The sequence below is a fragment of the Theropithecus gelada genome, chromosome 6 (assembly GCF_003255815.1).
Source record: "Theropithecus gelada isolate Dixy chromosome 6, Tgel_1.0, whole genome shotgun sequence".
NCBI classification, from domain to species: Eukaryota; Metazoa; Chordata; class Mammalia; order Primates; family Cercopithecidae; genus Theropithecus; species Theropithecus gelada.
In genome coordinates, this window is record NC_037673.1 from 9,136,129 (window position 1) to 9,162,577 (window position 26,449).

The following is a 26,449-nucleotide window of genomic DNA, read 5'->3' on the forward strand; positions in this document are numbered from 1 at the left end:
CACCTGTCTTTCTTGACTAACAAGTGAGAGCTAAAAGGATACCCAACCCTGTTGTCATGGTGAAATGAAAATCTCTTATGTAATTATTTTAGAAAAACACATACTACATGTATAAACAGATGTTATTATAATCATCATATTTCATCTTAATAATATTTGAGGCTTTAAAAGATACCATTGAACAACATTAATTTCCTTTACAATAAATGAAGCATAAGACATGGAAAACTACTCGGTTGCATTCAAGATCTAGCAATTCAACTATAAGGAAAAATTACTTTCATCAAAGATGACAGTTTTCTCTAGCTCTTCCTACTGATGCCTATGCAATAGAGTCTCACTAAATGAGCATAAAATAAAAAGATGTCCCTTTGATCTTCGGACAAAGATCAGATCTGATGACACAGATCTACATCCAGTGATCTGATTGTGGATCCTGCATAAATAGAAGGAAATAAGTTCACTTTCAAACATTTAGGCATCATTGGCAGGATTGATGCTTCTGCTTTCTACCAGTCATAACATGAAAACAGTGGCAATGATCTTTGCTAGAAATCTTCATGCAAATGCAACAAGAAACTCACCCAAAACATTAGCAGAACCTACCAGATCTACTCATTAGAAGAAAATATCAACCATAGGTATCGTTCACAACTAAGAGAAGAAAAGCATTAGTCATTTTTCCTAGTATCACAGCATGAGCTTTTGAGTTGGCAAAAATGGGAATGAATCCCAGCTTCATGACTCTACCCTGGAAAAGTGACATACTTCTGTGTCTCAGCTTTATCTGTTAAATGGGACTAAGAGCCTGTTACCTTGTAGGGTTCACAAGATGACTGACTGAAATAATATATGTAAAATACCTAGGACAGTGCCTGCATACAGCATGTCCGCTATAAATATCACTCCCTTTCATAGGTGACTGCTCTAAAAATATTATGCTATTTCATAGATGGGTCTCAATTATTTTGTGATTCATTGCCTCCCAAAGATCAATCTCCTTGAACAAAGGGAAGATCTAGTCACCATGAGACAGAATAGATACTGAAGCATACAGGCATTTGACTCAAATTAATCAAAAAGTTGCATTTTTCAGTAAGTCAACTATTACCAAGTGCTTCTCATGGATAGTTATTTTAAGATGCAGTTTTCCAGAAATGCTGCTTTCTTAAACAAAGTTTCATTCCAGAAAGGAAAAAGTCTTTGGCCAATTTAGAAGAAGCTTTGTACCATGCCTGGGAACTGCTCAGCATCTGGGGTTGCTGGATTTTAAGATGGAGTTCTCCTATCTAATAAAGCTGCTATGATCATTGAACACAGACACATGTAAGATGTGTCGGGCCTTGGGGACGTAAAATGATAGCACGAGGAGGGACAGGAATCTAAATGCTTTGTCGCACACACCAGAGGACAAATAGTTATCAAAGAATGCTTAGGGGAATTTAATTTAACTCTGCATGTAATGAAAGATGAAAAATTATCTTTTCCATTAACATTAATGGCATTAAAATCAGTATTTTTATAATTTTCTCAACCTATTTTTTTTTCTTTCAACTGGCGAAGTGTCAAAAGGCAATAAAGAGAAAAAAAGTACTTCCAGATGGTTGGTCTAAGCAAATCGCGTGGAATTTTCCTTTAAATAAAACGGAAAATACAGGCAATAGAAGCCCTGCTGAACACCTATGAAATCAAAATGACTGCTGTCTGCAGTGGTGTAATTCACTCACTGGTTTAAGACCTTACTCTATTTCAAAGAGTTTCCCAAATTCTTATAATGTTCTGCAGTGCTAGAGCTGGCATCAGATCTCTGATGTAGCTGAAAGATGCAGACTGTGAAATCTTCCATTGTTGGACAACTTTCTTATTTGGGACATAGTTGAGAAAGCTGAGCAGCCAAAAAATAAAATAAAATCAATTGTCCTTTCAAAGGCAGCTTTAAAGCTGCACTCACTCAGCTCAATAAACTGTGTTTCAGAGGTAACCTCAAAAAGAAAACACTTTCAACTTGTTGTTCCGAGTGTACATTTTACACTAAACCCTGTGCTACTTGGAGAGCTATTGGTCACAATTATGGCAGTGGGTCATCAGATGAGGAATTCTCTCTCAAAACCCTTCTAGATAAACTGACTCTCAATTTCCCCAACCTTTACTCAAGAGATTGGATTTTATGTGGTCTATCCTTTCACTCTAAAACTCACTAGTACACAAATGAGGAGAAAAAGTGTTGAGAATTGGAGAGGTGGGAGGTCAGGGAAGACAGAGGGTCACTGGTGCAGTGGACTGTCCACTCTAACCCATTTCTGATCACTGGTAACCACAGAATGAACCCCAAAGCCATCGCCCATCAAAAGGCAGGTCCCACACTTCCCAGCAATTAGATCCAGGTGGAGGTGAGCTCTCTGGGACAAAAAGGACAGAGCCAGGCAGCCAGGTAGCCAGGGTAGACAGGGCCTGCCTCCCTCACCCTCACCCCAGAGCCTCTCACCTGCAAACTGGGTACAAGCAGCTGGTGTAAGGTCAGGAATATTGTCAAAGGCAACATGAAAATTAGAGTGCATCAAGTTCAAGACCTGGACTTCACACATTTATGGCTACATAAATTCACACAAAGTCTTTACGAATTTGTCATTGCTTTTAATTTAGTAAGATACCTTCAAAGCAGGAGTTCAAAACCAGGGCAATTTTACTTCCCCTCCTCAGGAACATTTGGCAACGCCTGAGGACAATTTTGGTTACCACAACGAGGGGATACTACTGGCATCCGTCAATAGAGGCCAGTGATGCTGATAAATTTCCTATAATGTGCTACCCCCACCTCAAGAAGGGATTATCCAACACAAATTATCAATAGTGCCAAGGTTGAAAAACTCTGCTTTACACTGAAAAAAAGAAAGATGCAATTTAGATAGCATTATGTTCTGTAAGTAGAAAAGAAGTTGGTAAGACCAGAATCTCTTACCACTGAAATGTTTCTTGGCTACTAAAATAGGGAGCCTGGTACAGTCATTGAACAGCTTTCTAATTTTCTTTTATATCCTACACAGATTTTCTCTTTATTCTGCCATGCAAAAAAAAAAAAAAATAAGGGAGGCAATTTATAGCAAGCATTTGAATTCTCTGCTGTATTATTTTAAGATGCTGCTGCTTTTACATTTTGCCCATAAGAAGTTTTACTAGAATAAATAAAACCAGTTGGACACAATTCACAGAAAATTGTTTTCCAAAGAATTTTTTTTAATATTATAGGCTGTAACCCCTAATTAAATATGTGATCCCACTGGATTTTATATGTAGAATATATTTACCATATCTACATGTACACATTATCCACTTTACTAACTTTTCAAAAATTTCTCACATAAATCTGGATTTTTAAGCCTTAAATGGGATCCCAATTTGTACATTTTTCTTCTCAACTATCCATATCTTTTGATAGTGAATAGACCAGTCCTCAGTTATTCCTTAGCACCTCCTATATTTGCAATGCAGGACCCAATGATTACTTCTATTACTACTGGTAGTTCTCAAAGTTCCAAGGAAAACGAATGATCATGAAGGTTCAATTCAGCTGACTCCATAATCACATTCTTGGCTCTTGAGACATTCGCCTCGTCACTTCTGTGCCTTGTCTTTATCACCACAAATCCTCAGATCGGCACATCCCTTGCCCATCAGCCACTCTGCTTAACAACTCCATTTTTACATTTATTAAATCTTTCCTGTCAGAGTCAGTTTGGACTCCTATAATAAATTACCATATACCAAGTGGCTTGAACAAGAGAAATGTACTTCTCACCGTTTAGAAAGCTGGAAAGCTGACGATCACAGTGTCAGCAGATGCATGTCTGAGGGAGCTCCTTTGCTGGTTTGGAGGTGGTGTCACCTTTTGTATCCTCACATGGCAGAGAGCAGAGCACAGGAGCAAGCTCTCCAGTGTCTCTTTTTTTTTTTTTTTTCCTGTGTGAAACTACAGACACATTTCTTTCTTTTTTCTTCTTTTTTTGTTTGAGACGGAGTCTCACTCTGTCGCCCAGGCTGGAGTGCAGTGGCGCGATCTCAGCTCACTGTAAGCTCCGCACCCTGGGTTCACGCCATTCTCCTGCCTCAGCCTCCCGAGTAGCTGGGACTACAGGCACCCACCATCACACTGGCTAATTTTTTGTATTTTTAGTAGAGATGGGGTTTCACTATGTCAGCCAGGATAGTCTCGATCTCCTGACCTCATGATCCACCCACCTCGGCCTCCCAAAGTGCTGGGATTTCAGGCATGAGCCACCGTACCCGGCCCAGTGTCTCTCCTTATAAAGGCACTGATCCCATCATGAGTGCTCCACTCTTAAAACCTAATCATGTCTCAAAGGTCCACCTTATAATACTGTCAAACTGGGTGTTAGGATTTCAACATATGCATCTTAAGGGGACATGAACATTCAGTCCATAACACTTCCTATATGCAAAGCAGAGCAAAATAAGGGCAAATACTACATTTTCAAAGTTATTTGCCTCAGTAGCATCAGCATTTGGTTCCAGCTGTAATCCTCAGCCACTCTCCTATGATAGTAATCAAAGGTTTGCCATTTGCTGGAAATTCCTGCCCTGGAAAAGGAGTGTTCTTCACCCTCTACATCTGACAACTGCCCTCCACAGTTCACAAATACTGATGGCGCACTAAACCATAAGCTCTGTAGGAACAGGAACTCTGATATATACGCATTTATGCCCCCAGAGAGTAATCAAATTGTACTACATATACACCTGGTGCTGATGAGGACCAGTAATGAGATAGATACAATGTATCCAGAGACATCTGTTGGTGCTAACGAGGGCTCAGGCAGGTAATAGGCATTCTAGCCATTTAGGACAAAGTAAAGGACAAATAGATCTTCTGTAATTTCAGTCATTTATTTTCTTCTGCTAGCTTTCAGGTTGATGTGTTCTTTCTTTCCTAGTTCCTTTAGGTACAACATTAGATTGTTAATTTGAAACCTTTCTAACTTCTTGATGAATGTGTCTTGGGGCTATATGCTTTCCTCTTAACACTGCTTTGGCTGCATCCCAGAGATTTTGGTAAGTTGTGTCCTCATTTTTATTGATTTCAAATAATTTTTTTTTTATTTCTGCCTTAATTTCTGTGTTCACCTGGGAGTTATTCAGGAGTAAGTAGCTCAATATCCATGTATTTGCATAGTTTTGGGAGATCTTGGTATTAATTTCTATTTTTATTGCACTGTGGTGTGAGAGTGTCCTTGGTATGATTTCCATGTTTTTTAATTTATTGAGGCTTGCTTTGTGACCAAGCATGTGGTCGATCTTAGAAGACTGTGTGCAGAACAGAAAAATGTACATTGTGTGGTTGTTGGGTGGAGTGTTCTGTAGATTCTATAGAAAATGTTTTGGCCAGAGTGTGTGCCTCACTTAGAAAGGAAGGAGAAAGATAGAGGAAGAGCAGTGCAAACTCATGTTCAGTGGTCATGGTCAGTGAGGCAAAACTGCATCTCTGAGCTCAGGATCAAACAGGAAGAGGCAATGATGGTCTAGGATGCTGATTACCCAGCTGTTGTATTTCCTAAGTACAGGTTTTAAACATGCACACATCTGTCAACCTCTTCTGATGGTGTGCAAACCTAAGGAGCCACAGATGGGCCCTGATAAAGTCCTGAGATAAAATAGGGGGTTTTATCTGTTTCCTAGGGCCTGCATACACACACAAGTACATGGCAGATTTAACATTTCATAAATGACACCCAAATGACTCCTGTTTATCATCTGGGAGCATTTCATTTTTTTCTCAAGAATCATTGTATGACAAGATATGGCAAAGCTCAAATTAAATCAACACAACAAATAACCAACAAAAACAAGTCAAGTTTCAGAAGGGCAAATTAAGAACAAGTTTTGTTTGTCTGTGGTGTCACACAGAGAAAAGTTATGTCTAGAGTAGATACTCTTTGATGTACATCCCAAAAGCTCTATTAGCACATCTGCAGCCAAACCACTGGTTTCAGGATGTGTACTGTTGGGCCCCTCAGTGGCCATATTGGTTCCAGATGGAGTTCAAATAACATAAAGGCCTTTGTTCCAGGGCTGAACTATTTCATTTCTCCACTGGTAACTTGCACACAGAGTGCTCCATCATGAACGATGTGCAATGCACAGGGGTGATTCAAAAAATGTACCAGAGAGACTGCTAAAACTCATGGAAGTCCCCGCTTTTAAGTGATAGCAGCAGCATTTGCCAACAGAGTGGTGCTGGTGGGCTGTATTACATTCCATCTTTGTTTATGCAACACCCCTGGAATAAAAAGTTAGGCATTTACCATTATAATTTACCTTAATTATAGTATTTGTCACTATCTGTAATGCACAAAAGAATTATGGTAGTTGCACTCATAGAAGAGGAAAATGAGACACAGGGAGACTTTTTGACTTGCACAGGGTTACTCATATGCTGGAGAGAAGGGGAAATATTAAATATCTTACATCAAATACCTAAGGGCAGACTTAAGGATTTCTAATCCACTGCTGCTGACTGCTGGTATTTTAAGAAGGGAACTTTCAAAGAAGAATGAATGTTGTCAGAAACATGACTCCTAACATAAGGAAGCAATGACTGGGGGCTGGGAGACAGCCTAGAGCCCTTGTAAGAGTATTTCGAGCCCTTTAGAAAACAGGAAGGCTCTCTGACAATCTTACTTGTAACCAGGCTTCTGCTATGTCCAGAACAACAGGGTTAGAATTCATGGCCCCACCAGGCACGGTGGCTCACGCTTGCAATCCCAACACTTTGGGAGGCTGAGGCAGGTAAATCACAAGGTCAGGAGTTCGAGACCAGCCTGGCCAATATGGTGAAACTCTGTCTCTACTTAAAAAAATATAAAAAATTACCCAGGCGTGGTGGCGTGCACCTGTAGTCCCAGCTACTTGGGAGGCTGAGGCAGGAGAATCACTTGAACCCCGGAGGTGGAGGTTGCAGTGAGTTGAGATCGCGCCACTGCACTCCAGCCTGGGTGACAGAGCGAGACTTTGTCTCAAAACAAACAAACAAAAAGAATTCATGGCCACATTTCCCAAATTTTCATACTTCTGCAAGCTCACTGCCTATTTCAGGGTCATTTCTTTTGAACTTATTTCTTCCCCTACTCACATAATCAGTGTTTATAGTTTAGTGTACTGCTGTCTGTATCTTCCTCCATGTTTCTGCAATAACATACAAACACAGGTATTCAGACACAGGGGATGGAGGTCATTTTACTTTATAATTTGGGATTTTCTCATAATACCATAAAATCTCTCCAAGTTAACCAGATATGATTTAAATTAATCTTTAATCACATCTGAGACATTCTTACAACCTAACTGACGTATAATCTATGCTTGATTGCTACACATTCAATATGTGAGATCAATTTTAGGGAGAGAGGAAAGGAAGCAGTAAAAATAGCTTCTATAAACATTCACTATACATGTCCTTATATAGGTATGCTGGTATTTTTATTTTTACAATATATATGCCCAAATATACTGGTGGTTTTCTTTGTATAGTACATATTCCCAGGGGTTGTAATAGTGGGTGAAAGAGTTTGTATATTTTTAATTAGGATTATCAAACTGCTTTTCCCAAAAAATGTAAGTAATTCATGTTTCTATCAGTCATGGGTAAGAGTCCCCTTAGTCAGCATCCTTACCTGCAATGGGTGTTACCTTTTTATCCCTCTCTTTTAGAATGATATCTCATTTGAATTATCCTAATAGTAATGGATAGAACATTGTTTTATCTACTTACTGGACACGAGGATTTGCTCTTATGTGAATTACCTATTCATATATTTTTCTACTTTCTTATGGGCTGCCTGAATTTTTCTCATCAATTTATAAGAGTTCTTTGTATAATAGAAATATTAACCTTATGCCTATTGCAGGGATTGCAAATATTATCTCTATCTAATGCTAGACTTTTTAGATGGTTTATGTCACCTTTTAGCACAGTTTATTTTAACGATAACCAAATTACAGTCTATCCCTTAGGTTGCCAAAAAGAAGGAATTAGCAGAAAATTCTCGTTCTGCAATTACTAAGATAAAACATCCAGTGAAAGATGAACTTGGAAAAGATTCAGTATAAATAAAAGTACATGTTCAAGGATGCTTTCTTAACCTTTGGCACAGATGCCACCTCGCCCCTCCCTTGGCTTATAAGAAGCCATCATACACCAAGTCACTAACACAGTTGGTCTCACCCTTTGATGCAGATGTTACTAGGGTGTTGCTCTCTGAATAATTCTTCAACCTGGGCAAAGCATTTGAATTGGGAATTTTCAGCTATAATTGTCACTCTGTGCTGCCCACAGGATGGAGTCTTTGACCCGGACATAAATACAGACCAGAATTCTGAGCCCAAAAACTATCTCTAGCATCCGGAGAAGAAGGCATCATGAAAGGGGAAGAATGTAGTTGCTTATATACAAAATAAGTTGAATTTGCAAGGAAGAACTGACTCTCTTTTTCTTTAAAAACGGTAGGTAGTATCGAAGTTTTTCTCCTCTTTACAGACAAAAACAAAAAGGCTAACGGAATGCAGTCAACCGAGAACTAGTTTCTTACATTTCCATTGAGGGTTTCTTTCTCCAGATCTGTCATTTTTCACAATTTTCCAAGTAATAAAGTCATAGGCTTTTTGGTTAGACGGCTGGAAAGAGAAATGTATTTGTCATCCTGTCCGATGTTCCAAAGCATTTTTCAGTGTTGTTTTTGTTGCTGTTATCTTGTTGAATTTTTATCAGACTATTATTGGTACCACCAATAAAGAGGATGTTCAATTATGTTTCTAATCCCAAAAATAGTGCAAAAAATTAATCTTAAAAGTATAACGGAATCCACTTTTTTTTTTCACTGACTCCATCTGCAAGCCAGGATCAACTGTAAAATCATTTTATGAAGAAGCAATATTGCAGGGATTTGTTCTCTGGGTCTAACAGACTGCTTGCAAGCCAGAGTTAAAGGTCCTGAACAGTTGATGCAAATTCCACCTCTGTATTTCACTGCCCTCAGTGAGCTCAACATCATTCATTTAAGCATGTATTAGCTGATATTTTAACACCACCATGCAGCAGAGAAGGAGAATCACATAATTTTAAAATTCAGGCTGAGGGCTACTCTGGATACAGAAGGTTGACTTCTGACCACCTGCTTCCCCACTAGACTTGTTCTAAATGGCTTTCTCGAGAGGTGATTCACAAGTGCTAAAAAATCATGAATTTTTAAAATGAGATATTTTGGATTACTTACAAACTACTTTCCATAATGGCATTTTACCAATGAAATGATCCACTGGATGAACATGACTTATCCTCAGTTATCTGTTTTATTCCTGAGCTCATCTATTTTGACAAGTTCTTGATCACTGTGCCTTACAAATTATGCACAGTCTTTTCACAAAGCCTTCACTATGGATTCTAGGAGCTCACAACCCACCGCTTCTCAACATACAGTCATATATTCTGCTTTACAGTAGAATACTTCTGCCTCAGGGAATCCTAATGGCCAGGGCCAAATCTTGTTTTCGCTAACTGTGAGAAACGTGAGCCTTATTCTTTATATTAATAAGCCAAATGAATTTCTCTTTGATAGAAAATCAAACTTCTAAGCCACTGATAAAACTCTGGTGACATCCTGAGCTTCATAGGTTTGATCGTCTTACAAAAGGTGTCAACAATGCAAGTGAGGTTAACAAAAATCCTTGCAGGGAATCACACATTGAGTGGCTCTCTGGGCAGCATCACTAACTGCTGCATTTTATTAACAGCGAGTCAAAGAGCCTCTCACCCAACACATCACAAATGTTCACAGAGATTCAATGAGTCAACAACTATGCCTACTGCAGCTGGAACTGACACTGAAAATGTTAACTACATCAACAAAACTTCTCAGCAGGCCTTTCAAACACTAAACTTCTCCCTAGCCCAAGGTCTCTGAGGAAAAAATACAACAATTAAAAGAGCAGTGTGGAGTGAGAGCACAGTACAGCAAATTTTTAATGTCAGAAAGTAGCAATTTGCTAACTAAGAAAACTGGAAAAATCATTATAACCTGTGCCTTACTTTGCCCAGCACCTCCCAAGACTCAACTGGAAAGAGCCTGGTTTTGAGAAGAATGAAAGCCTGAACTGCTGATTGTGAAGAAAAAAAAAAAAAAAAAAAAAGCAAAATAAATGCTGAAAGGAATTCACATAAAATATTTCATTGTAAGAGTCTGACCTTATTTCCTACAGCCAGAATGGCATTTTACGATACAACAGTGGAGAATTTTGCTACTAAGATGTTGAATGAAATCCCTCAAGAAGAGAATTACCTTTGAGATTTTCTGTCACTTTTAAGATCACTTCTGAAGTATCAAAGCAGTACTATAGCAAATGAAATATTATGAAGACCTTTGCAACAGATGCCAATACCTTCCCCAAACATGTCTGAGGCATCTCCTAGGTCAGAGGCCCTGGATTTCAAATACACTGCCAATGTGTCTGTCAATGACCCCCAAATACACAGCTCTATTCCCAATCATTCCTTGATAGCCCACACTTGTGTATCTGTCTACTCTCTAGACCCGATGAGAAATGAAAGCCTTCAACTCAAAGTTAACATTGCCCTAGGAGAACTGTTGTTTTTCCCTCCAAAACCTACCCCTCCCCAAGGCTTCTCTGTCTCAGTCAGTGGTCCACCATCCACTCACTTACTGAGGTCCAAAACTTCCAATTCATTTTTAATTTATCTTCTCCTCTCCCCAATGCCCAATCCATCAGAGCACCACAGACTCTACCTCTAAACATGTCAAGCCCATCCACTTTTCTCCTACACTAACAACCCTGTAGTCTGTGCCACCATCACGCCTGACCCCATCATCTGTGAGAGCTTCAAGCTGGTCTTCCTGCTTCCTCTCTAGCTACTCTGGAATCCACTCTCCTGACCCAGTGGTGACCCTGATAATTTAAATGACAATTTGGAAATGTAAATAACTCATATCCCACCACTGCTTCTCCAAAGGGTTCCCAATGCCCCTAATAGGCATAGAAGTTTCAATCCCAGCTTACAAAGCCCTACACGTGCTAACTCTTACCCACCTCTGTGGTCTCAATTCACACCACTGTCCCCTTCCCCACTACACACAAACCAATCCAAAGTTGTCCCCTATTCACTCTCTGTCACATGAACTCATCTGAATTCTTTGCATAGCACTTACCACTGGACAATACTTTTTTTATTTATTGTGAACGCAATTATTGCTTATGGTCTAACTCTTCCATCAAAAATGTATGCTACAGGAGACCCAGGAGCCTATCTGTCTTGCTTACGTGTATATCACCAGCGCCTATAACCAAGGCTCATACACTACATGTGTTCACACACACAAAAAAATACCTAGGGAGGAAGGAGAATGCAAGTTATTTCTCATGGTCACTTTGACTGCAATTTTCAAAAAAAACAGTCAGTGTGTTACAGCAACAGTAGAAGCATGATTTCCAATCAGACATTAATTGAGATGCCCACTAGCCCTTGGTGACCCCATGTACAGGAAGAGATGTTTCAGGGACACCATTTGTTTATACAGATGTCTGTCCTTGAGGGATTTTTGTTTGAGATCAACCACCAATCATGTGTTTTCTGCAAGGAAATTACACAGTGAGGGTGGGTTCCAACCCTCAGAATATTTGCTAGCTCAGTGAAATAAAACCAAGATTCCATTTGGAGAAACCTATAGCTGCTTTACTTTGCAATAAATTGTAAAATAGGTGGGTTTTGTTGTTTTAGAATTCTTTTCTGTAATAGTCTACCAAGAGGGATCCCTTGGGGCCGTTAGAAAATAAAAGGGGTAAAACACATGCTGGATTAAGAAGTTATATATTATCCACTGGGCTCAACCATGCAGGAGGCCTCAGCATGACCTTGGCAAGTTTCTTAACCTCGTCACACTTTGTTCACTCACCTTTAAATGGTGATAATATTAGAACCTGCCTACTTGTTGAGAAGATGAAATGGCATGCGTAAAGCAGTGTCTGGGACACAGGAAGTGCTCAGATAATGTAAGCATTATGAATTATCACCAAGTTATTACCAGTGCTTCGAGAAATATTTCAGATTTGGAAATGTTGGAAAATCCACATTATTAAATTTGTATTGTCATTGCTACATTACAAGGAACTATTTAATGACTTGCTCTGAGCATGTTCAAGTCCTCCTTTGGCTGCAAACACAGATGACTACCGCAGGCCCCTGGAGGTGACCCAGGATTAGCTACACTCTATTCCTTCTACACTTGGAGAACTGGCATGTGCTTGAGAAAAGACGAGAAAAGCTACTCCAAGTTAATAAAGTCTTCACAAATCATGCACATGTGATTAGAAATGTTCGTTCTGAGTGTATCTGATCATTTAGTATTTGCTCAAGAAAACAATAATTACTTTGTACATGATCTGCCATAAAGACAAAAAATGAGCAAGAAAATAAGAGTCAAAGTTAGAAAACATACAAGACACTTAATGTTATAATCAGAGAACTGAGTCACACTGTCATAATTCACTTTATTGTTGCTAATATTATGATGTCCCAGAAGAAACTTCCAAGACATTTACGTAGACCTTTTTAACACCTGGTTTATAAAATAACATTAAAAGAATATAGTCCAGTACATAAAACAGAAAGTTATTTTAAAAACTGAAATTGACCAGGTGCGGTGGCTCACACCTGTAATCCCAGCACTTTGGGAGGCTGAGGCGGGTGGATCATGAGGTCACGAGTTCAAGACCTGCCTGGCTAACATGGTGAAAACGCAGCTCTACTAAATATATAAACATTAGCCAGGCATGGTGGCAAGCACCTGTAATCCCAGCTACTCGGGAGGGTGAGGCAGGAGAATCTCTTGAACCTGCGAGGCAGAGGTTGCAGTGAGCCAAGATCCCGCCACTGCTCTGCAGCCTGGGTGACAGAGCAAGACTCTGTCTTGGTGGAAAAAAAAAGAATTCAGCTCCTAGAAAATACCACAGCAGAATGATAAAGTTAACATATAACTACATATCAAACTGAGTCAAGAAGAAAGGAATTTCAGGAAGATACACAAAAATGATAGTGACTTGGGAGAAAAGAATAGACCTGCCTATGGAAGCGTACGTTGGTTCTCTGGTGATGTTTCAGCCTGAGCACTAACATAGGAAACATGCTATCCTTCTCCTGCTTTACTAACATTCTGCCTTCTTGGCTGGTGCATCCCTGTGCCAGGCTGATGAATACATTGCACCTGCTGCTCATAGCTGGGAACACAACCAGCAACAAAGCACAGTCACAGCTTCAGGGAGGTAAGGAAGGTGAGTGACTGTCCATACTCTGTGTGTGCGTATCCACAGTCACACATGTGTACATAGCACCAAGTTAGTGAAAAGTTCTTATTTAAAAGGTGCTACCTAGGCTGTGGTTTTCCTCTAGTCGGTGGATCCTTGAGCAGTCTACCCCTAATTTGCCACAAATTCATAATTAAGTTACATAGCTGGGTGTTAGTATATTGTTCTAGATATAGATTTCAGTGATTTTAACCCTGCCCTAGTGCATCTAATGCAGTAGGGTCCTCCAATGATAAGGCTATCTATATCTATTTAGCTATCGCTATATTATTTACATACACGCACTAATATAGGCAGGCATTCTATCTTCCTGTTTATTCAACTCCATCTGCATATGTGTGTGTGTGTGTATATATATATATATATATATATTCAACTATATCTATCTATCCATCCATCCAAATGACCCAGAATTGTGCTCACAGCAAGGTAGATACTCTTAAACATTAGTGCTGTCCCCTGGACATGTACATCTAGATAACTATATTATGGGAACTACAATTTCAGTCTTCTGAGCTTGGCTTACCCCACAACCTGACCGTCATGCTGTGCTGCGCTATTTTTATGTTTAATATGTACTCCTTGAAGACGATACTATGAAATTCCACTGTAACACTGATTGATTGTGTTCAAATGCTCACTTTAAGAAAGGTTAGATGCCAGGAAGGAAGTGATATTGAATCCTACAGTGCAGGAAAGCAGCTACATTGGTTTTGGTCTTGATGCTATTTGAATACCTCACCTTCCTTTTCTGTTCTCCTGTACAACTTATAGATAACCATTAATAAGAAACGGACTTTAGAAGCCTCTCACAGTCTTTCCTGTCTTTGGTACACTGGAAGTGATGTTCAGTTATACTGGAAAACAGTGAAGACTATTTGAGAAAGCAGTAAAATGAATGGCCCCGGCTGGACAATATAAGGACAGTCTATAATGGCTACAGCAAATATAATTATTTAATTATTGTAAAATTATGCAATAAACCTCTTAAATTAAATATAGCACAATCAGAAGGCTAGAGGAACACATTTTATCACACTCTTAAGGACCATTAGAGAAGTTATATTTTACAAAATTTCCATCTGTATCACTTCATTAAATAACACATACGTATTCAGTGCTTATTATGTGCCAGAGTGTTAAGTATTGGGAAGATGGATGCAATAATCAAGCCAAGGACTTCACAGCATGAAGAAGGAGGACTATATGTATTTACAAAATACTACAATGAATCCAACTTTAAATTGCCATTGCAGGGATGTGCACAGGAGTGTGCAGACACAGACAGGGTGCAACTTAATTCACCTGGCTACGGAGAAGGAAGAGAAAGGTTCATGGAAAACAAGAGAGGTTAGCTGAGAACTGGTGAACAAGCAAATATCTACCCACTGAACGATGTGGGGGAAATTATACCAAACGCATCCATCTCTGATTGGGGATGGGGAGGAAGAATCCCATTCTTCTTCTCTTAGCCAAGCTCATAGCCTTCCAGCTCTGTGTCCAAATGAGAAATAGGGTATTAGTCTTGCAATTCAGAAAGTCCCAGAAAAATCCATCCATCAATCCATCTACTCAACAAATGATTATTGACATCTTATTACATCTTAGTCCCTTACCTCGCCTAGGAATGGAGCAGTGAATGAACAAAATAAGCCAAATCCCTGGCAGGGTAGAGCTTACATGAGAAGGCGGGGGCAGAAGTTATATAAAATAGATAAACAAAATATGTCACATATCAGACAGTGTTAAGTTCTTTGGAAGAAAAGCAATAAAGCAGAGAAGGAAAATAGATAATAGCAGGGAGACTGTTTCCATTTTAATCATTTGATCAGGAATATCTCCTGAGAAGGTAAGAGTTGAATAAACTTGAAGTAGGCCAAGGAGCGATCTTCAGGGATCTTCAGGTAAAGAGTGCTGCAGGCACAGAAAACAGTCAGAATGAAAACACTGGGCAAGGAACGTGGCTACTCTGTTCCAGGGAGAGCAAGGAGGCCAGTGAAACTGAAGCTGATGCTTGGGAGAGAAAGATAGAGAAGAGAGAGGATGAGGACAAAGAAGGGACACGTGGTGCCTGGCGGGCCAAGTGAGGAAGCTGGCTTTCCATTTGAATAAAGCAGCAGCTGGTGGAGGATTCTGAGCAGAGAGCCAATCTGGTCATTGTGTAGAGAAAAGACCATGGAGGCCCAAGAGCAGAAGCAGCGAGACGGCCGGAAGACCTGAGCACTCACGGGGACCAAGTTGCTGGGAGCTTAGCTGAGGCAGAGAGCAGTGAAGGTGTTGAGAAGTGGCAAGATTTTGGATATATGTCGAACAAAAAAACAATAACAATAAGATTTGTTGACAAGTGATTATGGGGTGACAGAGAAAGAGAATAATCAAATATTATTCCAAGTGTTTCAGCCTGAGCAAGTGGAAGACTGGACTTCCCATTAATAAAATGAGGAACTCTACAGAAGGACATGGCTAGGGGATGTGGGGAGAAAAGAGCTCAGTTTGGACATGGTTAATTTGAAGACATAAATTAGACATCCAGTTGTGAGGTTAAATAGGCAGTTGAATATATAAATAATTCTGGAGCTTAGGGATAGGTTTTGGCTGCAGATAGACATGTGGGAGTAATTAGTGTGCAAATGGTACTAAAGCCATGAGACTGGAAGAGATTTCTCAATGATGAGAATGGTGGGAAAAGAGACAAGGTCCAGGCACTGAACCTTATGGGACTCCAGTGCTTGGACGGCAGGGAGATGACCATTTGAGGCTAAGATGCAAAGCCCAGAGATACGAGGTCAGGCCAGGGAAATGGAGCATCCTAAAGCCAAGTAGAGAAAGTATGTCAAGGAGGTGGGAGGGGTTGATAGTATAAAAGCTGCTAACTGTTAAGTATGATGATGACTGAGCCTCAACTGCTGGATTTAGCAACATGGCAATGATGGGTGATCTTGGCTAGACAGTGCTGAAGGAATGACTGACGGATCAGACTGGGCTCAAAAAGAAATAAAAAGACAGAAATGGAAGACAACAAGTACAGGCAAACACTTTAAACAAAGGTTTTTTTTTTGTTTTTTTTTGTTTTGTTTTGTGTGTGTTTTGTTGTTGTTGTTTTGTTTTGTTTTGTTTTAGCAAAGAGGAGAGAAATGTGTTATAACTAAAGAAAAAATTAGAGGCCACAGGTCAAATTTTCTTAAGATGGTAGATCTTTCCATTCCTATTGGAAAAAAAAAAGAACAACATAGAGGGAAAAATAAAAGCTGATTATGTAGGAAAGAAAGGAAATAACTGCTTAAGTACTGTAGGAGCAAAGGAATGGGATATAGTTTGGCCAAACTAGGGCTAAGAGTTTCTATCAGAATTAATCAGTGTCCATTAGCTGGGATACTGTGATTGGCCCACTTGGGTAGGTACTTCACCTTTAAAGCATCACTGTAGTAAGGAGGCGGCCTGCAATGGAGAAAAGAGGAACAGTTCTCAAAAAGTATGTGGCCCCTGAGCTGTGAGAGGGGTACCCCAATTTATATGTACTAAAAAAAAAATCTGAGCTACAGTAAACGACTTAGATCAACCTACCTAATTCCTCAGCACTGGAAATGTAAGTGCACTATTCTTAGATACTGTCATATGAAAATACGGTGGTATTTACTTCCCAGAATCTCCCAACCAACTTCCCAACCTTTCCTTTTTCTGCTTTGGTTTAACCAATAGTGGTTACTGCTCAGGCTTTAGACAAAAACAAATGAAGTAAAATGACTCTGATTCCTTTGTGGCCTGGGAGGCTCAAAGAGACACAAACACACACAAAACCCCCATGAAAAGCTCCGCTACATAAAGCGTGAACTGATTCGGTTTGCAGCCCTGCAGCTATAGGGGCCTCTCCAATACTCTGATCAGGAAACCACAGGGCAGGAAAATCCCCCAAGTCCCATGAAATCCAAAGATCCAAACATGGGGTCATTTTTATGCCCTTAGGAAAGTTCTGCCAAAAAAAGATCTTACACACAGTGTAATCAAGAGGGCAGTATCCTTACGGGCACATGTAGATCTTCAACTCCAAGCAATTAACCTCACACACATCTGCCCCTCTAATGGGTGTCTGAGAATAAACAGCACACATCAATCCCTCCCAGCCTCACTCCATGACGAAACTAAGGAAAGAAAACGAATTCTGAACTTCACCACACAGCTGTGATTCACAAATATTTATAGTAGCCATAAAGCTGGTGACCTTCAGGAAGATAACACACTTGGCAGACATTCACCTAAACACAAGAGGGGAAAAGGCCCAAATCTCAAATAGCAGAGAACAGAGAGAGAGGCAAGATTTCCCAAGTTCCATAATGGGGGAATTCCAATGCATTCTAATGGGGATAATGGAAGCTGACAATTCTCTTGTCAGTGAACTTTGGTAAGCAGAGTGAAATGCTTGTGACAAAACAGATCAGCTCTGCACAGGCCTTTCTGGATGGCCTCACAGGGATTCTCCATCAGGCTGACTACACAATTGGATGGGACTCAGGAGTACTGTCTACAGCCCTGTATTTCTGACATTATTAAGAACGACAGGCTAAACCTTTCTCCCAAATTACAATCACTCAGCATGTTTAAGCAAGTGTGTACCTTGTATCAACAATATACATAGAGATGCACTGAAAATATCACAAAATAAAATTCCTGTCAGGGAAGTGGCATCAAAAGAAACACTGTCAGCAACTCAGCAGGCACTTTTTCTTTTCATATTTAGTCTCTTTGTCTAGTTTAAACCCCTCCTTACCTATTATCACACCCAAACCTATGTCTTCTCACTTTCCTTATTTTATAGCCAAGAAATCCAACAAAATCAAGAAAAGTAGACTGAGAGCTGAGTCTTGGCCTGATCTGTCCACAGTCAGGTGGTTATGAATCTCAGAAAGCGAGATCTAGATTCAGTCTTTTGGAACTCCTGCCCTTAACATTATTGTGTGCACATCAGCACATCACAACAAATTAATATTTTATGTCAGTGCTCGAGACTGCACAAAAGAGGACATCCACCCATACATATGTGATTTGACCAGCCTGAACTCGGTCTTCGACACCCGCCATGTAACATTTAATGCAAACACCTTAAGTTACGTACAAGAATGAGCCAAGAAGCAAAGCACTGTGATCATGATTTAATCGTGGTTAATATAATGGGTTAAGTTCTATAAAATTTTAAAAAAAGGAAATATAGTTGTTAAAATGTAGGCATAGGCTATACAAAATCTTAAAATAGAAAGTTACCTTTTCCCTAACAAAGAAGAATGAATAAAAGAATGAGAACATTTAAGTTGTCTGGTTCTAAACTAGGTCTCTATTTGTAGAAAGGAGAAGCATGTAGCTGGGATTTTCTCCCACTTGTACAAATATTGTTATTGTCCGAACATCCACAATAAATTAAAATTGGGGATTGATTTTTTTCAGTAAGGACAAAGAAAGGCAGAATAAAACTTTGAGAAGATTTTAAAAAGAAAAACTATATTTTAAATTTAAACTATATTTTAAATATTTAAAAACTGTATTTTAAACTGGTACTGAATTAAACAGTTAAATATTTTTAATAAGATCAGAAGAAAGTAAAGAATCTTGTTAATTTTTTTTACTATTATCATTTTATAGATGAAAATGTTTTGTTTAATTCCTAAGCACTGATTAAAATCATTATCAAGAAAAAATCTGACATCACTAAAATAAACTTATTTAAATTTAAAAGGAAAAGCAACAAGCAAATGAAATAGGGGAAAAAACAGTGACAATAATGAGTTAATATACTTAATAATTAAGTCTTAAAATCTGTAAGAAAAACACTGAGTCTCTATAGCTAAACAGTTATAAAATCTGGACAAATAATTCTCACACACGTTTGTTTCTCTCTCTCTCGCTCTCTCTCTCTCCCCCCCTTCCCCCTCTCCTTCCTTCCTCCTTTCTCTCTTTCTCTTGCCTCTTCTCAGAGTAATGGCTAATTATCGCTTGAAAAAAAATTAGCAAAGTAACACAATAAGTAAAAAATAAAACATATAAAGAAAGAATATTATCAAATTGACCAAAATAATTAATAATAATACTCAAAGTTTTTGAGTAATGATACTCAAATTTGTTTTAGCAAAATAAATTCTCCAGCATATAAATCAAGTATAAATATCTACAATACTTTTACAAAGCCAAACTGGCAGATTTTTAAGACTCCCTGGGTTTTATGTAGTAAATCAACTATAGCTCTTCTGAGCTAATGAATTAACCCTCAATTAAAAGAAAGTATTACAATAACAATTGCTATTGGTTTTGAAGCATGTACTTCATGCACCAAATACAGTGACCGACCCGAAGTGAGAAAGTAGGATTGGAACTCAGGCGTATGAAGTCTCCCATCACCCTTGTCATGTGCATTTCAGCATGGTCTATGACTTTGGTGAACTGGAAGCAACATATGTTCCACAAAAGAGAGCAGGCAATGGCATTACAGTGCCTTTACATGATAGAATATTATGTATACATTAAAATAAGGGTTTTTTCTTCAATTTGCAATAATATGAGAAAGTATGTATAAGTGAAAAAGCAGTCTGCAGAATTGTATGCTTACTATTATCTCAACTCTTTAAACTGCTTATCAAAAATATTCCATAAAAGTCTCCATTAAATGCCATCTGTGATTGTCTTCGATAGAGGCATTATAGTTGAATATTCCCCTTCTTTTATATATTTTCAGTAATGAGCATTCACTACATTAATGCCCTTTAAAATTTTGTTTAATTGTAAAAATAATAATACTCCTGAAAATCTTACTGATCACATGGATGATACAGTACAAACACCTGTACTCCAGAGATCATCTCTGCTTAGAGTTTGGTATATATTAATATATATTCTAGTAGACTTTATAACACACATGAACTTGTGTATAGAGATTATGTGTGTGTGTGTATTTCTTTTTTATTTTTTTATTTTTTTATTTTTATTTTATTTTTTTTTTTTTGAGACAGAGTCTTGCTCTGTCGCCCAGGCTGGAGTGCAGCGGCCAGATCTCAGCTCACTGAAAGCTCCGCCTCCCAGGTTTATGCCATTCTCCTGCCTCAGCCTCCCAAGTAGCTGGGACTACAGGCGCCCGCCACCTCGCCCGGCTAGTTTTTCGTATTTTTTAGTAGAGACGGGGTTTCACCGTGTTAGTCAGGATGGTCTCGATCTCCTGACCTTGTGATCTGCCCGTCTCGGCCTCCCAAAGTGCTGGGATTACAGGCTTGAGCCACCGCCCCCGGCCGTGTGTGTTTATTTTTAAGAGGGGATTATATCAAATATATTATTCTGCAATTTGCTTTTCCAGTTAATAAGGAATCAAGGATAGTTTTCCATTACTTTTATGATCAGAATTTTATTTTTTATATCATTGCCATTAAGGTGAAGCACACTTTGCCATGGCACATAGAATAAGTACCTAGGGGCCGGTGGCCCCTTGACAAAGGCATGTCTCCAAAACTTCTACTACATTATCAGGCTCTTGAGTTTGCTGCAATTATAGATTTCTAAGAATGAATGAATGAATGAATACAATAGTTCCTTGCTTAAATTGCTTAAAGAAACACAAATTAATTGGTCTTTCAATTTTCTTTGCCCATCTTTGTAAATGGTATAGTAGAGTCAAATATGCCTTTAAGTGTCAGAAATATCCTTTTGTAATAAAAATGTAAAATTTAAAACAATCATACCACAATTTATGTGGCAAAGTGTATTGCCATGTTATTTCATGGTTTAACTATGTCAATCCTGTTCAAACTCTGTCTTTGCTCATAATAGAAGAGGGATATTTGAGATCAGAACATTCTTGTTCAACATAATTATCAGACAGCCCAAGATAATTGCATGTTTACCCTAATATATATAAAAGGCAGCAATATATATATAATATATATAAAAGGCACCTTATATATAAGGGTGCAAACTAACAGTGTCACTCTTAGAAACTATGTAAAAACCAAAGTAGGAAATACCATCTAAAGTTATTTCATAAATGAGTTATATATACTAGCTTAACAAAATATCAAGAAAATAATATTTATCAGGCCCTAATTTGAGCAAAGCTGTAATTTAGGTGAGACTTAGAGTAATACATTTGGGGCATATAGACTATGTCAAGCAATGGAACATCAAATGCCCTTATTCCAAGGGGTAAGGTTTGCAGTTACAATACACTTCATTAAAATTTGTTGATAATTAAAATCCAAGTATCCAAGATAAATTGCATTGTGGGACTAGTACCTACTGTCCCCCGAAACACTCTCATTCACTATACTATGAGGTCTTCAGCAGTGCAAGGATCATGTTAATCATAGCTCAGAAAGCTGCTTAGCCTGGAGGCCAAATCCAGCCCACCGCCTGTCTTTGTAATAAAGTTTTATTGTAACACAGCCATGCCCATTCACTTATATATCTATGACTGCTTTCATACTACAATGGCAGAGTGACGCAACAAAGACTGTACAGCCTGTAAGCACTAAAATGTTTTCTCACACTTTTCAGAAAACGTTCGCCAATTCTTGATTTAGATTACTGTTTGAAAAACTGATTTCTTAATATTTGTTCTGAGCTTCTCTGTACGAGTCTGAGTATTTCCAGTAAGGAATAAAAAATAATGTCTGACTGTGCTTATTCCAGGGAGGCATTGTTAGTGCTAAGAGGCAGTTCTGTGTAAAGGTTAAGAAAATAGAATCAAATCCCAGCTCTGCCTCTGACTCACTGCAAATCTCAGGCAGATTACTTAAGCTTTTGGTGCCTCCATTTCCTTATCTTTAAAACAGTGACCATAATAACCGAATCCTGAAAGGTTGTTATGAGAATTGAAAACATCTCAGCGCAGGGCCTGGCACACAGTGAGGACTTACATTAGCTAATAACTCTACCTATCACATATCATGATGACCACTGAGCATCCAAAGCGAGCCAACACAGGCTCCATGTGGTCATCCTTCCAGCTCTCAGGTGCTGTGGTTCTCCATGGAGGAGGGAACGGGAGTTTCCAGTTAAGACACTATGTGAACCTGAATCTACGTGGGCTGGAGAAACATGCAAAATGCAGACATCCGTTTCTTCTGCAAAACGTAAGGACGACACAGGAGAGCCTCTCATCTCAGCTGAGCACATCTACACATCTATACAGAGGGCCCGGCTCTGAGACCCATCTAGCCTCCTTCCTCATAGAAGAAAACAGGGACTGGGAACTCAAAATCCGAGCGTGGGAATGGTCACCAGTTATTCAGAAAATCTCTTGATTATCTAAAATCAGCAAAGCACTTTGTGAATTGGGAAGAAATATAAGCCTGTCCACAATGAGACGGTCATTTAGTTAGGGAGAAAAATAAATAAGTCAACAAACAAAGGCAGTGTCTTTGCAGTGACTAGTAAATGGAATGATACCATCACTTTCCCTCACTTTACTTGTTCCTCCCCTACACCACCAGCCCTCTATCCCCCTTCACCCCTTCCTTTCTTCTAGTCTTCCCAGAAAGTGGCAACACCTAGGTCTCAAGTGTTTAGGAAAGGCTCCAGTAAAGCCAGCATTTATGAGCCAGCCTTTGGAAGATCCAAACAAGCACAGTTGGTGGTGGGAACAGATCACTGGCCCCAGGGAGGAGGAAATTGTGTGGAGGCCTGACCAGGAGGATCCCTGAGAGTATCATGAGAGGTTTAGGGTTTACCCAGCAGGTGCAGGGGACCGCAGAATGTCCCAGAACAGGAAGTGAGATGACAGTGGTATGCACTGCAAATAAGTTGGGGGGCAGAGCACAGAGGTAACCGCAGGAGACAAAACTGAAACCCGGTGGGCAGTCACACCGGGGCGCAGAAGACTCAAAGAAGCATCTAAGCCTTTTCATGTCTTCAGGTTCCTGAGTGATGTAGCGGTGGCACACGACCAAAATTGTTTTACTTGAAAGGTTTCTCTATCTGAAAGCTTGCTCATTCACTCTTTTTTTTTTTTTTTTTAAATTTATTTATTTATTTATTTTGAGGTGGAGTCCTGCTCTGTCGCTCAGGCTGGAGTGCAGTGGTCAATCTCAGCTCACTGCAAACTCTGCCTCCTGGGTTTAAGCGATTCTTGTGTCTCAGCCTCCCAAGGAGCTGGGATTACAGGCACATAGCACCACGCCAGGCTAATTTTTGTATTTTTAGTAGAGATGGAGTTTCACCATGTTGGCCAGGCTGGAACCCCTGACCTCAGGTGATCCACCCTCCTTGGCCTCCCAAAATGCTGGGATTAGAGGCGTGAGCCACCACACCCGGCCCACCTTCGTTTTTAATAACAGAAGTAAAGCTCATAAGCTGGCAAAAATATTTCAGTCTGTAAAATTTTGGTTTCTTCCCTTCTCATTTAGATGTCTCACTTACCAAGGAGAGAGAGGGTGGAGGCCGCGTTTCCTCAGTCATGAATCACACTGACTCCACAGCCATGTGGGCACTCTGGCCCAAGTCTCACACACCAACACTTCAAAAAAGAAAACAGAGAGATCCAGTCAACCATTTTAAAAGAGGACGTGGTCATTGGTGATGAATTCTATGAAGTTCCATTAAAGCCTGAACAATCAGCACAAGCTGCTTTAGCCACGTAGGATTAGAGCAGTGACGCAGGACAGCTTGGCATCACAATCATGCTACCCTAGTTCAGGATCGTGTGCACTAACAGATTCTTTGTCTTCAGAAAAGGAGAAATGAACGTTTAAATGCTGTTAACAGATGAAATAACTCTCATGAAACATCCAAAAGAACCATTATTTCAAACCCATTGAAATTATCTCAAGCAGTCTGAAAATTAAATTAAGATTCATTATATGAATTTATCCATTTCATGATGACTCATTCCATTTTTTGGAACACATGGTACCTTATACAATGCATTTCAAAAACAGGAGATAAAGGCAGAAGCACAAACTCTGCTAGAAATGTGAGTTTATATTTTTATTTACATATTAATTTATTAGGTACACAGTTATGAGGCTTTATAGAAAAAGAATGATACATCATGAATAACAAGCCACTTTGCCAAAACCAAGTAAACCTGTCCAATCTCCTCATTCAATTTAATATACAAAAATTCTGAAAACTCGATATTGTCGTTGGATGGAAAGATGACCACAAAACACAAGCCTCCCTAGAAACATGAATGCCAGAAGCTGAGAATGCAGGTGACTTTACATCTATGATCCATATGAGAAATGTGTTCATCACCAGTGAAGGACGCCTGACTTCAAATACTGCATTTCAGGGCTCATGCTTTTTTCTGTTCTCCTCATTCATCTGGTTTCTCTCTTCTCTCCCCAGGTGGCAGCTTCTGACTGCTATAGATGTGAAACACCCTGACATTCTTCCTCCCCACCCTGATGAAGGGAAAATTGGAGAAAGAACTTCCCAGAACATTCTGGCTGTCCCTCTAGGCAGTGATTCCCAGGCAGTCAGCTTCAGTCATGATCCAAGGCCATCTGCCTGCAGAAAATGAACTGAACAACAGCAGCTGGAAATTTATAAAATTGTATACCTGCTGAATTGCCATTTCAGAAGCCCTAGGGTTCAGAGGCCAGGGAACAGGACAAGGTGGCACTACCTCTCCATGAGGCTCCCTTCCTCCAGGACAGGCCTTTGGTATGTTCATGGGAAGCAAGGGGGTGACCCAGGGCAACACACTGGGACATGCCTGCCTGAGACGCCCCAGCAGCCCAGGCACCCTCACATCGTGCAGCACAGCCAACCCTCCAGTCCCAGCAGAGTCTTCGAAAGTCGGTGACATCATCCTTTGGACAGGACAAAGTGCAGATGCAAATCCTTGAAGCCAAAAGAGGAGCCAGGGAAGCACACTCAGTCTCAGAAATATTCCTAAGAGCGGCCAATTGCTTTTTCACGACATCACTAATATCACCTTTGGGTGTGGCAACAAAATATGTTAGTTGAAACTTCTTTATTAAATGGCATGTTTGAATACACAAGCTTCCTCTCTCCAGTCCTAAAATCTGTTTTACAACAATTATTACTAAAACATCCTTATAGTTGTTTAGATCTGAGTTGAAATTTAAGTAATAAAGTTTGACAGATTCTCTGGTTACTGCCATGAATAGCTGGCAATTTCTGTAAGTTCCCACGTCTCAGAACTACATTAAAAACAGGGCTAATAGGTCTCCTGCCTCCCTCAGTGAGGTCACAAATGAGCTGATGTGACCCCTCAGCTGGACAGCAAAACCACACCTGCAGAATATGGGCCAGTCTCTTAAATGACAGAGACTGGGGCCAAAAAGAACATTGTAAGAATTCACAATCAGTAACACAACCAGAAAGCAAATACTGCAGGAAGAAGACATCCCTGCTGAATTCAGCACGGACAGCCCACAGCATGGACTGCCAGACAGTCCTGGTCCAACCAACAGACTCCAAAACCCAGCCTCTTCCTTGTGGAAAAGCAATACCCACAGGACAGAGCTCTCTGGGCTTGGGGGAAAACACAGCTTCCTATAGAATATGATGTCTAAACAGGAAATCGGTCCCAGCAGCAGGATTCAACGGTGTCCACCCAAAAGGGTTGTTACTATGCCTGTGTTTACATAAATGGTGAAAAAGATATTTTACCAGCCTAGTGCTTGTCAGCCACGTGAACAGTATTGGGACTTTCTACTCCTGCGGGTCAGCCCTTGCCTGGGGAAGACAGGGTGCTCACCAGGACACCCACGTGTGCGTGGGAGCGTGCACTCAGGAGCCGAAACAACAGTAACAATGCAGAGACCTTGAGTTGGAGCCAAGCTAGAGGAACAGACGACCATTCTTGCAGGTCCAGAAGCAGACACCCCCTGTCCTCTCCCAGCAAGGTCATAAATTAGCCAGTGCATTAATCATAAATCACTGACATATTTTCTAGAAAACTGAGAAGAAAGCCAAAAGGCAAAGAAATTACATAGCCCCAGAGGCTCACCCCAGACTGGAAGTTGGAAAATTTTTTTTTTTTTTTATACTTTAAGTTCTAGGGTACATGTGCATAACGTACAGGTTTGTTACATATGTATACTTGTGCCACGTTGCTGTGCTGTAC

General features: G+C 39.8%; 1 protein-coding gene across 1 annotated transcript in view; it reads right to left on the reverse strand.

Moving 5' to 3' along the window:
- SEMA5A (semaphorin 5A) overlaps positions 1–26,449 on the reverse strand; it is a 517,335-nt gene that overhangs the window by 380,429 nt on the left and 110,457 nt on the right. Inside the window, exon 2 of the mRNA XM_025388084.1 lies at positions 23,770–23,866. The gene's annotated coding sequence lies outside the window, so the exon portion shown is untranslated. The remainder of the gene's footprint in view (positions 1–23,769; positions 23,867–26,449) is intronic.